At 39.0% G+C, this 12602-nt stretch overlaps 1 non-coding gene across 1 annotated transcript; it reads right to left on the reverse strand.

Moving 5' to 3' along the window:
* Nucleotides 1–7065: 7065 nt before the first annotated feature.
* On the reverse strand, nt 7066–7172 carry LOC112998225 (small nucleolar RNA R71). Its single transcript, XR_003263264.1, has one exon. It is a non-coding gene; the product is annotated as a small nucleolar RNA R71 (small nucleolar RNA).
* Between the last annotated feature and the right edge of the window lie 5430 nt (nt 7173–12602).

Genomic DNA, 12602 nt, shown 5'->3' on the forward strand with positions numbered 1-12602 from the left:
ATAGATGATCAATGGATAGTTGCTATGCAAGAAGAGTTAAATCAATTTGAGAGAAATAATGTTTGGGAACTAGTTGAGAAACCGCATAACTACCCCATTATAGGAACTAAGTGGGTATTTAGAAATAAACTAGATGAAAATGGTATAGTAAAGAAATAAAGCTAGACTAGTTGTAAAAGGATACAACCAAAAAGAAGGTATAGACTATGAAGAAACATTTGCACCTGTAGCTAGATTAGAAGCCATTAGAATGCTTTTAGCCTATGCATCTATTATGAATTTTAAATTATATCAAATGGATGTCAAGAGTGCATTCTTAAATGGTCTAATCCAAGAGGAAGTATATGTAGAACAACCTCCCAGGTTTGAAGACTCACAAAAATTAGATCATGTCTATAGGTTAAAGAAAGCACTTTATGGGTTAAAACAAGCACCTATGGCTTGGAATGAAAGATTAAGTAAATTCCTATTAGAAAAGAATTTCATTAGAGGAAAGGTAGATACCACCTTATTCATAAAGAAGAAGGATAATGATATCTTATTGGTACAAATTTATGTTGATGATATAATCTTTGGATCTACTAATGAATCTTTGAGCAAGGAGTTTTCTATTGACATGCAAAGTGAGTTTGAGATGTCCATGATGGGTGAGTTAAACTACTTTCTTGGACTACAAATCAAACAAACAAATGATGGGATCTTTGTCAATCGAGTAAAATATTGCAAGGAACTCATCAAGAAATTCGGAATGGAGAACTCAAAACACTTGGCTACTCCTATGAGCACTGGTTGCTACCTTGATAAAGATAAGTCTGGTCAACCCGTTGATGAAAAGCAATATAGAGGTATGATTGGATCTCTACTTATCTGCAAGTAGGCCAGATATTATGTTTAGTGTGTGCATGTCTGCAAGATTTCAATCAAATCCAAAGTTTTCACATTTAACTGCAGTAAAAAGGATCATAAGATATCTCTTAGGAAGAGTTAACTTAGGATTATGGTACCCAAAAAATTCTTTATGCAATTTAGTAGGATACTCAGATTCAGATTTTGCTGGATCCAAAACAGATAGGAAGAGCACTAGTGGCACATGTCAATTCATAGGATCTGCTCTTGTCTCTTGGCACAACAAGAAGCAAAATAGTGTAGCATTATCCACAGCTGAAGTAGAATATATCTCTGCTGGTAGTTGTTGTGCACAGATTCTATGGATGAAACAACAACTATCTGATTATGGGATTGTATTAGACCATATTCCCATAAAATGTGACAACACAAGTGCCATAAATATATCTAAGAACCCAGTCCTCCATTCTAGAACCAAGCACATAGAAATTAGGCATCATTTTCTTAGAGATCATGTCCTAAAAGGTGACTGTGTTCTAGAATTTGTAGATACCAAACATCAACTCGCAGATATCTTCACAAAACCACTACCCAAAGATTCCTTCTACACCATTAGAGGAGAATTAGGACTTCTAGATGCCAGTGACTTAGACAAATGATTTGTTTTATGTTATGATGACTTATAACTTGTTTAATACACATGCTTTTATTATGTTTTGTGAATAATTTGACATTATGTGATTTATTTATTCTCTGGACATTGGTTATGTTTTAAGTATTTAGTACTTAGTTAATTACAACTGCCTTGATTTACCTCCACCACCATCAGTTTAGACATTATTATTATTAGTATTTTGATTTCTAGCCGTGTATTTGACTATTATTATGACATTAGAACACTTAGTATTTCCCTTAATATTTGGTTAGTATGACTGAATATTTATAGGTTGTGATATATGACTATGTGGTTTGCATTTCAATATGATTCCACTCAAGTTTGGCTTGTTTTCTAAATCCATGTCTTACAAGCTTTACTATCTTATATGCTATGAAATATGATTGTTGTAACACCCTGATATATATATATATATATATATATATATAAAATTAATAAGTATGTTTGATGATTGATTATATTTTTTGCATTATTTTTATCCGTAATTATTTTCAAGGAGGTTAATTTAGTTAATAAAGGGGTGTGGGTAGATAAGGATCTAGATTCTCAAAGAAGCCACGAGGAAGCTTCTTGAGGAAGTTACATGAGCTGCCTCAGTAAAAACACTGCCCAGCCTTCGTTAACTGTTGGATCTTCGCGAAATTTGGTTTGCAGCTTTACAAGACACTTGTCCACGATCTGACCATTGGGATCTTCGAGAAGATGTCTAGAGTGTGCGCGATGTTTCCGTGTCCAAGACCATTTCTCACTTGAGCATTTTCAGCCTTTGCTTTCGTGTAGCTTAGGAAAAACACCATTTATTCTTCTTTCTTTCTTCCAAAGCCATTTCTAACGTCCCAAACACTTTCTCCATCACCCACAGCCTCCATTAGCCACCACAAACCGCCGTTGTTCTCCGTTGCAACCCCACACTAAGAGGAACCCTTCGACCGAAGCAGAATCTTCCAACTTGGCTCGCGGCTTCGGTAGAGAACGAAACCCTAGTCTGACCTTTCATTTTCCTTCGAGGTAACCATGGTTCTACACTTGTTTCTTGTTAGTTTCAGCTTGTCTTTGCTTCTTTTCTGACTTTGGAACCGCCATTGCATGTCTTATGCTTCCTTTTAAAAACCTTAGAGAAAGAGACTTTGTAAACATTATCCTTTCATGAAATGCATGTTATTTTCGTAACCTACACTGAACCCCGGTCACATTGGCATGGTCGAAATTTCCAAATGATATCCCTTTGTAAAACCCGAAATGCTCTCAGCTCTTTCATGAAGTAACGTGGGTGTTTGACCCAGAGCATTGTTGTTAGCTTTGTTTTCTGAAATCCATATCAAGTCTCCTTCATTTTGGCATGGTAGAGGCTTGCATGGAATCGACGAGCAAGGACGAAAAGGAATCTTCAAGTGACGCGACGAGGAACCCGCGGGGTAGCTCACGATAGGTGAGGGGAGTTTATTATAAAATTTACCGTTTTAACACCATAACTAGGGTCAGGGAACCTAGCTATGAGGATACCTGCCTATCCCTGTTGCATGCTGATTTTTCTTCCAAGAAAATTATGTTTTTAACTAATGGGATGCGATATAATTGTCCTTGATTTGCATGTGAGTTTTCCAAAAAGGAATAATGTTTTTAACTAATGGGATGCGATATAACTGTTATTGATATGCATGCTGGTTTTTCAGGAGAAATTATGTTTTGACGAATGGGATGCGATATATATATGTATTGTGATGAATGATATTGTTGTGTTTGTTTGAATTGTGTTGTTTGAAGACTGTGAGTGTGAATCTCAGGCATGAAAGATATGTGTGTGTGTGTGTGTGTGTGTGCAAAATGCGATTTGTTGTTGATGTTCCTATTGAGGATTTTAATTGATATGTGATGATAATGATAACTATGATGATATTGATTTGAGATGACGATGTTAATAAAGACCATGTCAACATGAATTGTTATTATTGATGAATATGTGAATATGAAATGAGGTTGTTGTTGTTGTTGTTGATAACGTCGTTGAGACGAGATGATATTTATGTTGAAAATGACATGGAAATGGAATGTTGATTGATGTTGGAAATGGATTGGCATGTGCATGTTGTGTATGTTCGTGGGGGGCACTGTGCACTGACCTTCCAGGGTCTTCGGCACTAGCTTTTGGCCACGTTCATACGTTGGATGTTGTGTATGTTCGTGGGGGGCACTGTGCACTGACCTTCCAGGGTCTTTGGCACTAGCTTTTGGCCATGATCATACGTTGGATGTTGTGTATGTCATGGGGGGCACTGTGCACTGACCTTCCAGGGTCTTTGGCACTAGCTTTTGGCCACAATCATACGTTGTATTGAGTGTATGTCATGGGGGGTAGAGTGCACTGACCTTGTTGGATGACCCAGACGTGGGTAACTAGCGTGGTTAGAGAATCTAAGCATTTCTGAGGGGATGCTTAGGTGCTTTAATTGGTCCATGGTTTTTGGCACTTACTTTTGGCCGTGATCATAGCTCATACAACACAGGAAATAGAGTAACTGTGGCCAAGTGTACTTTGTACTAGGGGGCTTGTCACCTGGTAGGGAACACCTTTGGGCTCCCAGGCTGATCACCTATGGGAGGGGGGCTATTACATGCACACCCGGGTGGTCTCAACAAACTCAACACAGTTCCCTAAGTGAGAGTGTCGTGTGGACACGCTTAGGCTATTTCCTGAGATTTGGTTGTTGTTGGTACGTACCACATTGCATCTGAGTGTTGAGTCAGGTGCATGCATCATTCTGTGCAATCTTGATTGGGTCCATGAATGGATGATGAGTAATTGTTGGATGTGGATGATGAGTATTTGTTGGATACGAGTGTTGAATAATGAATGTTGTGTATGCTCATCATGTTTACCTATGTTCCTTGCTAATTGTGGTTATTTGGTTTTGGTATTGGTTCTTTTTATAATGAACTCACCCTTGCAATGGTTGATACCTGTGATGATCATGAACTTTGTTTGTGGGAGCAGAATGATAGTGGCAGGGTGCAAGGAGTAAGATTCTGGTGAGGAGCCGCCGAGCCGACGTGATGACGTTGGCATTATTTTGGGAGGGAGTTGTGTTTTGTGATCAACTCCTCCGTAGTTGGTTTTGAAGTTTTATTTTATCGAATCAAAGATGTAAAACTTGGATTTTAATTATACTTATGAACATATTTAATTTTCGTTTATGTGTATGACGTGTACCGAGTTACTGTTTCTATATAATTATGTATATTCACTTAAGTAATGGCATGTTGTTGGATGAATGTATGTTGTGACAAAATCACTTCTATTTTCATAAGCAAAATTAAGGGAGTTCTTTTATAAAAATTGAAATTAGCATATATTAGAGTGTGGATATCGTAGCGACGAGGCAGGTCGTTACAATTGCGACATAGAGGAAAGGTTGAGTTAAATTTATAGGAAAAAGTTTGGTTTGGCGGACCAGTATCTGATTTGACTTACCAAATTCACCTCTATAATTTCCAGCTTGTATTTTGATCACATTAAAGTGGTTTCTAGCCTAAGCGATTATGAGAATCTCATTTTAACACCAAATATGGTATGTATCTTTGATGTGTCATTATTTTCTCCTATTTCTTAACCCTTTTTGTCACCAATTTAATTACTGATTAACTCTAATTGTCAAATTTATTATTCAGTTTTATCAATTGGGCCCACTTGACTAATTTGGTGTTTTTAATTCAATTTCAGGATAATTATAAGCAATTGGGCTGAGCCAGATTGGACTTGAAGAGAGCAGACACTTTTATTAGATTTCGTCTAATTTCATTTTATTGCGTTCAGTTTTTATTTCGTTTTGGGCCAAAATAATGTAATCAGGGCCAGTGACTTTGTGTGAACTTTAAAAACAACACAGCCTTGGGATTCGAGATTATTCTATTCTTCAGGAGAGAATACCCAAGCTGAGTCCAGAGAGTTTGAGGGTTTTATGTTTTTAGCTTTGTATTACTGTTCACGTGAATTCATTTTTCCATTTTCTGCTTCCAATTGCAATTTCGTTTTTGTTCCTTCTTCTGCCTTTAGTTTCAAAAGATGACAAGGAAAGATGACAAGGAATCAAAAGATGACAAGGAATCCAAGGAGGAATCTGTGCTGCCAAAAATCGTGCAAGGCACAACCTTTGCAATGCATGGACACTTTAAGCATGATTTTTGGCATCTTTTAAGTTAGGGACTATTTTGCAACACTTATCCAGAAGATAGGGACTATTTTGAATTTTTCATTAAGCTAGGGACTAATATGCAACAGGGGTACAAAGTCAGGGACTAAATTGCCTATTTACTCGTTTTGTTATCATTAAATGACGTGGCATCTTTTAGGAGGCACGTCCACGTGTCATGCCACGTTGGATAGTCCATGTGGCACTAAAATTGACCTCACTAACGGCGTTACTTTAAAATTTAATGGGAGGACTATTTTGCAACACTTATGCAAAGATAGGGACTTTTTTGAATTTAATATTAAGTTAGGGACTAATATGCAAAATGGGTACAATCTCCGGGACTAAATTGTCTATTCACTCCTATTATTATATATGTATTTGGGGTAGAAAAAAAATTTCCCATACTGTGACAACCCAACAAAGCTGGGTTGAGGTCTCTAACTATCCATAATCGCATGTTTACTAGTTTTTTTTTTCAAGTTTTATTGTTCTATTTTTCGAAACTTTCCTTATGCAGTTTCCATAGTTAGACTTTGAATTTTTGTCTGAAACTTTTTGTGCTATCTTTTCATGATTTTAGGGTGTTGCTCACAAAATTTTAGCTAATTTGGATATCGTTTGAGTATAGCTGTAGTTTTAACCCACCTTTTTTGCCCTGTTTGAGAAACACATGAACTGCTGCATATAGTGCATGACTAGAGGCAATCCAGGTGACTTACAACCCTTTGATCCTGAAATAGATAGAACATTTCATAGATTAGTTAGGCATAGTGTGCATCTTGATTACCCTGAACATTTTGTGCCTTTTGAGCATCCCGAACAATTTGTTACTGGTGAATCTGAGCATTTTGTTGTTGGTAATTTTGAACATCCTGATTTTGGGCATTCTAATTTTGAACATCCTGATTTTGGGCATTCTAATTTTGAACATCCTAATTTTGAGCATTCCACTACCAATTTTCATATTGAAATATATGGCTCAACCTCCACCTCGTGAGAGGACTCTAAGGGAAATGGCTGCACCTGATTTCACTTATGAAAGCCTGTGCATTCAATACCTTGATGAGGATGTCCCATATGTTTTTAAAACTGGACTGATCCACTTGTTTCCCAAGTTTCATGGTCTTGTAGGTGAAGACCCTCATAAACATCTGAAAGAATTCCATATTGTCTGCTCCACCATGAAACCTTCAGATGTCCAAGAAGATTACATCTTTCTGAAGTCCTTTCCTCATTCTTTGGAGGGAGTGGCAAAAGATTGGCTATACTACCTTGCTCCAAGGTCCATTACAAGCTGGGATGACCTAAAGAGAGTGTTCTTAGAGAAAATTTTTCCCTGCTTCTAGGACCACTGCCATCAGAAAGGATATTTCAGGCATCAGGCAACTCAGTGGAGAAAGCCTATATGAATACTGGGAAAGATTCAAAAAATTATGCGCCAGTTGCCCTCACCACAATATTTCTGAGCAACTTCTTCTCCAATATTTTTATGAAGGACTTAGTAACATGGAGAGAAGTATGATTGATGCTGCTAGTGGTGGAGCCCTTGGAGACATGACCCCTGCTGAAGCCAGGAATTTAATTTAGAAGATGGTTTCCAATTCCCAACAATTTAGTGCCAGAAATGATGCTATTGTCATTAGAGGAGTGCATGAGGTAGCCACAAATTCATCTTCATCAGCTGAAACTAAGAAGCTTGAGGGTAAACTAGATGCCTTGGTTAACCTGGTAACCCAGCTGGCCATGAATCAGAAATCTGTACCTGTCGCAAGAGTCTGTGGTTTATGCTCCTTTGCCGACCACCATACAGACCTTTGCCCTTCTATGCAGCAATCTGGAGCAATTGAGCAGGCTGAAGCTTATGCTGCAAACATTTACAATAGACCCCCTCAAACTCAACAGCAAAATCAACCACAACAGAACAATTATGATCTCTCCAGCAACAGATACAATCCCGGATGGAGGAATCACCCAAATCTCAGATGGTCTAGCCCTCAACAACAACAACAACAGTCTGCTCCTTCCTTCCAAAATGCTGCTGGTCCTAGCAGGCCATACGTTCCTCCTCCAATGCAACAATAACAACAGCAACAGAGACAACAATCAATTGAGGCCCCTTCTCAACCTTCCTTAGAGGAGTTAGTGAGGCAAATGACAATACAGAATATGCAGTTTCAGCAAGAGACAAGAGCCTCCATTCAGAGTTTGACAAATCAGATGGGGCAGATGGCCACTCAATTGAACCAAGCTCAGTCCCAAAACTCTGACAAGCTGCCTTCTTAAGCTGTGCAGAATCCGAGAAACGTGAGTGCCATCACTTTGAGGTATGGTAAGCAAACTGAAGTGCCTATCCCAGTAGTAGAACCGACACCTGAAAGAGAGAATGAGATAGATGGACAAAAGAGACAGCCTCCTGACCATGAAGGACCTTCTTCTAGAAATTCTGATGTACGAAAACCTCTTATTCCTCTTCCATTTCCACCTAGAGCAATTCCTAACAAAAAGATGGAAGAGGTAGATAAGGAGATCTTAGAGACTTTCAGGAAGGTAGAAGTGAATATACCTCTGTTGGATGCTCTCAAACAAATTCCAAGATATGCCAAGTTTTTAAAGGAGTTGTGCACCCACAAGAGGAAGCTTAAGGGAAATGAAAGGATTAGCATGGGTAGAAACGTGTCCGCATTGATAGGTAAATATGTTCCTCACATTCCTAAAAAATGTAAAGACCCAGGTACTTTCTGTGTACCTTGCATTATTAGGAACAACAATTTTAAGAATGCCATGCTAGACTTAGGAGCATCAATGAGTGTCATGCCTCTGTCTATTTTCAATTCTTTATCACTTGGACCTTTGCAATCCATAGATGTGGTAATTCATTTGGCAAATAGAAGTGTTGCTTACCCTGCAGGTTTCATAGAGGATGTACTGGTGAGGGTTGATGAACTTATTTTCCCCGTTGATTTTTATGTTCTTGATATGGAAGAGGGATTCTCACATGGTTCAGTTCCAATTATTTTAGGCAGACCATTTATGAAAACAGCCCGAACCAAAATAGATGTTTATGCAGGCACATTGTCTATGGAATTTGGTGATATTGTTATTCATTTTAACATTCTTGATGCCATGAAACATCCATCTGAAGATCATTCTGTTTTTCGTGCTGAGATACTTGATCAACTTGTTGATGAATATATGTTTGATGTTCTTTCTATGCATGGTAACAAACATCCATTTGAGTTTGATCTACATAATTGTCATCTTTCATGCATTGAATTTGAGGTTGAATTGGATCCTGAATCTGATCTTTATGCTGACAGTAATGTTGAATTTGAGCCTGGTTCTGATTTGTTGGGTGTTGTACCTTTTGATGCTGATTTTGTAGAATCAGAATGCACTAACCCTGTTGTAGGAAATACACATGCTTCTGATTTGCTTTATGAGATGCAGGCTGAAGAACCTTCCTCTTCTCCTACCCTAGTTCCTCCCACTGTTCAGCCATCACCCACACCAGAGCTGAAGCCCTTACTAGAAAACCTCAAGTATGCTTATTTAGAAAACAACGAAAAATTTCCAGTAATCATCTCTGCTTCCCTTGCTGCTGAGCAAGAGGACAAGTTGCTGCTAGTGCTCAAGAAGCACAAGAAAGCCATTGGATGGACTTTACCAGACATTCCTGGTATTAGCCCTTCTACCTGCATGCATAGAATACTTTTAGAGGATGGAGTTAAGCCAGTGAGGCAACCATAGCGGTGACTCAACCCCATCATTCTAGACGTGGTAAAAAAGGAAGTGACCAAGCTCTTACAAGCCAGAATCATTTACCCCATTTTGGACAGCCAGTGGGTGAGTCCAGTCCAAGTGGTTCCTAAGAAGACAGGCCTCACAATAATAAAAAATGAGAGGGATGAGCTTATCCCCACAAGAGTGCAGAACAACTGGAGAGTCTGCATTGACTATAGGAGGCTGAACCAAGCAACTAGGAAAGATCATTTTCCTCTGCCATTCATTGATCAAATGCTTGAGCGCTTGGCAGGTAAGTCCCATTATTTCTTCCTTGATGGTTTTTTTGGGTATTTGTAAATTCATATTGCTCCTGAGGATCAAGAAAAGACCACATTCACCTGTCCCTTTGGTACTTTTTCCTATAGGAGGATGCCCTTTGGCCTATGCAATGCCCCTAGTACTTTCCAGCGGTGTATGCTTAGCATTTTCAGTGATTTTCTAGAGAGTTGCATAGAGGTGTTTATGAATGATTTTACCGTTTATGGAACCTCTTTTGATGCATGTTTGAATAGTCTGCATAGAGTTCTTAACAGATGCATTGAAACTAACCTTGTGCTGAATTTTGAAAAATGTCACTTCATGGTAGAACAAGGTATAGTTTTAGGGAATATCATTTCAAATAAAGGCATAGAGGTAGACCCTGCAAAAATAGTTGTTATTTCACAATTGCCTTACCCCTCTTGCGTGCGAGAGGTTCGTTCTTTTCTTGGTCATGCAGGGTTTTATAAACGTTTTATCAAGGATTTTAGCAAGGTGGCCCTTCCACTTTCCAATCTGTTGCAAATGGAGGTGGAGTTCGATTTTGATGACAGGTGCGAAGAGGTCTTTGATCGCCTCAAGCGTGCGTTGACTACCACCCCTATCATTCAGGCACCTGATTGGACAACCCCGTTTGAGCTGATGTGTGATGCGTCCAATTATGCATTGGGGGCTATCCTTGCCCAAAAGATTGACAAGCTGCCTCGGGTGATTTACTACGCTTCCAGAACTTTGGATGTTGCCCAAGCAAATTACACTACCACAGAAAAGGAGCTACTAGCGATAGTTTTTGCTCTTGAAAAATTTCGTTCATATTTGCTTGGTTCTCATGTTATTGTTTATACTGACCATGCAGTCTGAAGTACATGTTGAAAAAGGCTGAATCAAAGTCTCGATTGATCAGATGGATGCTTTGGCTCCAAGAGTTTGATTTAGAGATCCGTGATTGTAGTGGTGCACAGAACTTAGTAGCTGACCACCTGAGTAGGATCGAGCAAGCGCCAGAGGACTCACCCATTCGGGATGATTTTCCGGATGACCATTTGTACATTCTGTATAATATTTTTGATTCCTTCCCCACTCCTTGGTTTGCTAATATTCTGAATTATTTGGTTGCTTCTGTTTTTCCTCCTTTAGCATTTAAAGCTCAAACTGATAAAATTAAAAGCGATGCTAAGCATTATATTTGGGATGACCCCTATTTGTGGAAGATGTTCAGTGACCAAGTTATTAGGAGATACATTCTAGACCATGAGATTGACTCGGTCCTAAATTTTTGTCATTCTTCTGCAGCAGGCAGCCATCTTGGTATATAGAAGACAGCTCGCAGGGTGCTTGACTATGGTTTCTATTGGCCCACCATTTTCAAGGATGCATGGAGAATTTGTAGTATTTGTGAGCCTTGTCAGAGAGCAGGTGGTTCACTTTCTTGGAAACAACAAATGCCTCAACAACCTATGTTGTTCTGTGAGGTGTTTGATGTATGGGGTATAGATTTTATGGGACCTTTCCCTGTCTCTTTTGGTTTTGTTTATATTCTCCTTGTTGTTGATTATGTTTCAAAATGGGTGGAAGCCAAAGCCACCAGAACTAACGATGTTAAGGTTGTTGTGGATTTTGTTAGATCTAATTTGTTTTGCAGGTTTGGAATCCCTAAAGCCATCATTAGTGATCAAGGCATCCACTTTTGCAACAGATCAATGTATGCCTTGCTCAAAAAGTATGGGGTCGTTCATAGAATTTCCACACCTTACCACCCTCAAACCAATGGGCAGGCTGAGATTTCAAACAGGGAGATAAAAAGGATCTTGGAGAAGATAGTGCAGCCTAACATAAAGGATTGGAGCACTAGGCTGGATGATGCTCTTTGGGCGCATAGGACTGCCTACAAGGCACCCATAGGGATGTCCCTTTATCGGGTTGTCTTTGGCAAGGCATGTCATCTTCCCGTAGAGATAGAGCACAAAGCCTATTGAGCTGTGAAGACATGCAACTTCTCTTTTGATCAGGCTGGAGAGGAAAGAAAGTTGCAACTAAGTGAGCTAGATGAGATCCGTTTAGAAGCCTATGAGAATTCCAAGTTCTACAAGGAAAAGACCAAGAAGTTCCATGACAGCATGATAGCTAAGAAAGACTTCATGGTTGGACAGAAAGTTTTTTGTATAACTCTAAGCTCGGACTCATGAGTGGTAAGTTGAGGTCAAAGTGGATTGGTCCTTTTGTGGTAACTAACGTTTTTCCTTATGGTACAGTTGAGATCAAAAGTGAATCCACAGATAAGAGCTTCAAGGTCAGTGGACACCGGCTAAAACCATTCCTCACAAATCCTTCTTTAGTGGATGTCGTGGTGGAAGAGTCCTCCTTACTCCACCCGACTTCTCTTCCGCCATGACTTAGGGAGTTTTCTTTTTATGTCTCCTTCTTTACTTTTGATGCACTTGTCCAATTTTTTTGATTTATCTGATTGCTTTGAATCTTGTGATAGTGCCACATTGAGGACAATGTGTTGTTTAGGTGTGGGGGGGGGGGGGAGATTGTTCTTTGTTTGGGTTTTTCTAGGTTAAATTTGTTATGTTGGTTTTGTGTTTTGTGTACAACATTGCATATCTCTCTTTGAATTCTCAGTTATGCATAGGTAATGGGTAATTGTTTTTGAAATAGGAGTTTATTGGCATTTTGTGAAATGAAATCCTTGAAAGTGATAAATTTACCATTGGTGAGATTTTGAGCCATCATTGTTTATTTTATTCGGTGTGCTTTGCCCCATTGATTGCTTGCACAATAGCCTTGGCTTGACTCTTTTTGATACTTCTTGGTTCACATGCATGTTGGGAAGATGATTTAGGCAT

Source organism: Glycine max, chromosome 10, assembly GCF_000004515.6.
Source record: "Glycine max cultivar Williams 82 chromosome 10, Glycine_max_v4.0, whole genome shotgun sequence".
NCBI classification, from domain to species: Eukaryota; Viridiplantae; Streptophyta; class Magnoliopsida; order Fabales; family Fabaceae; genus Glycine; species Glycine max.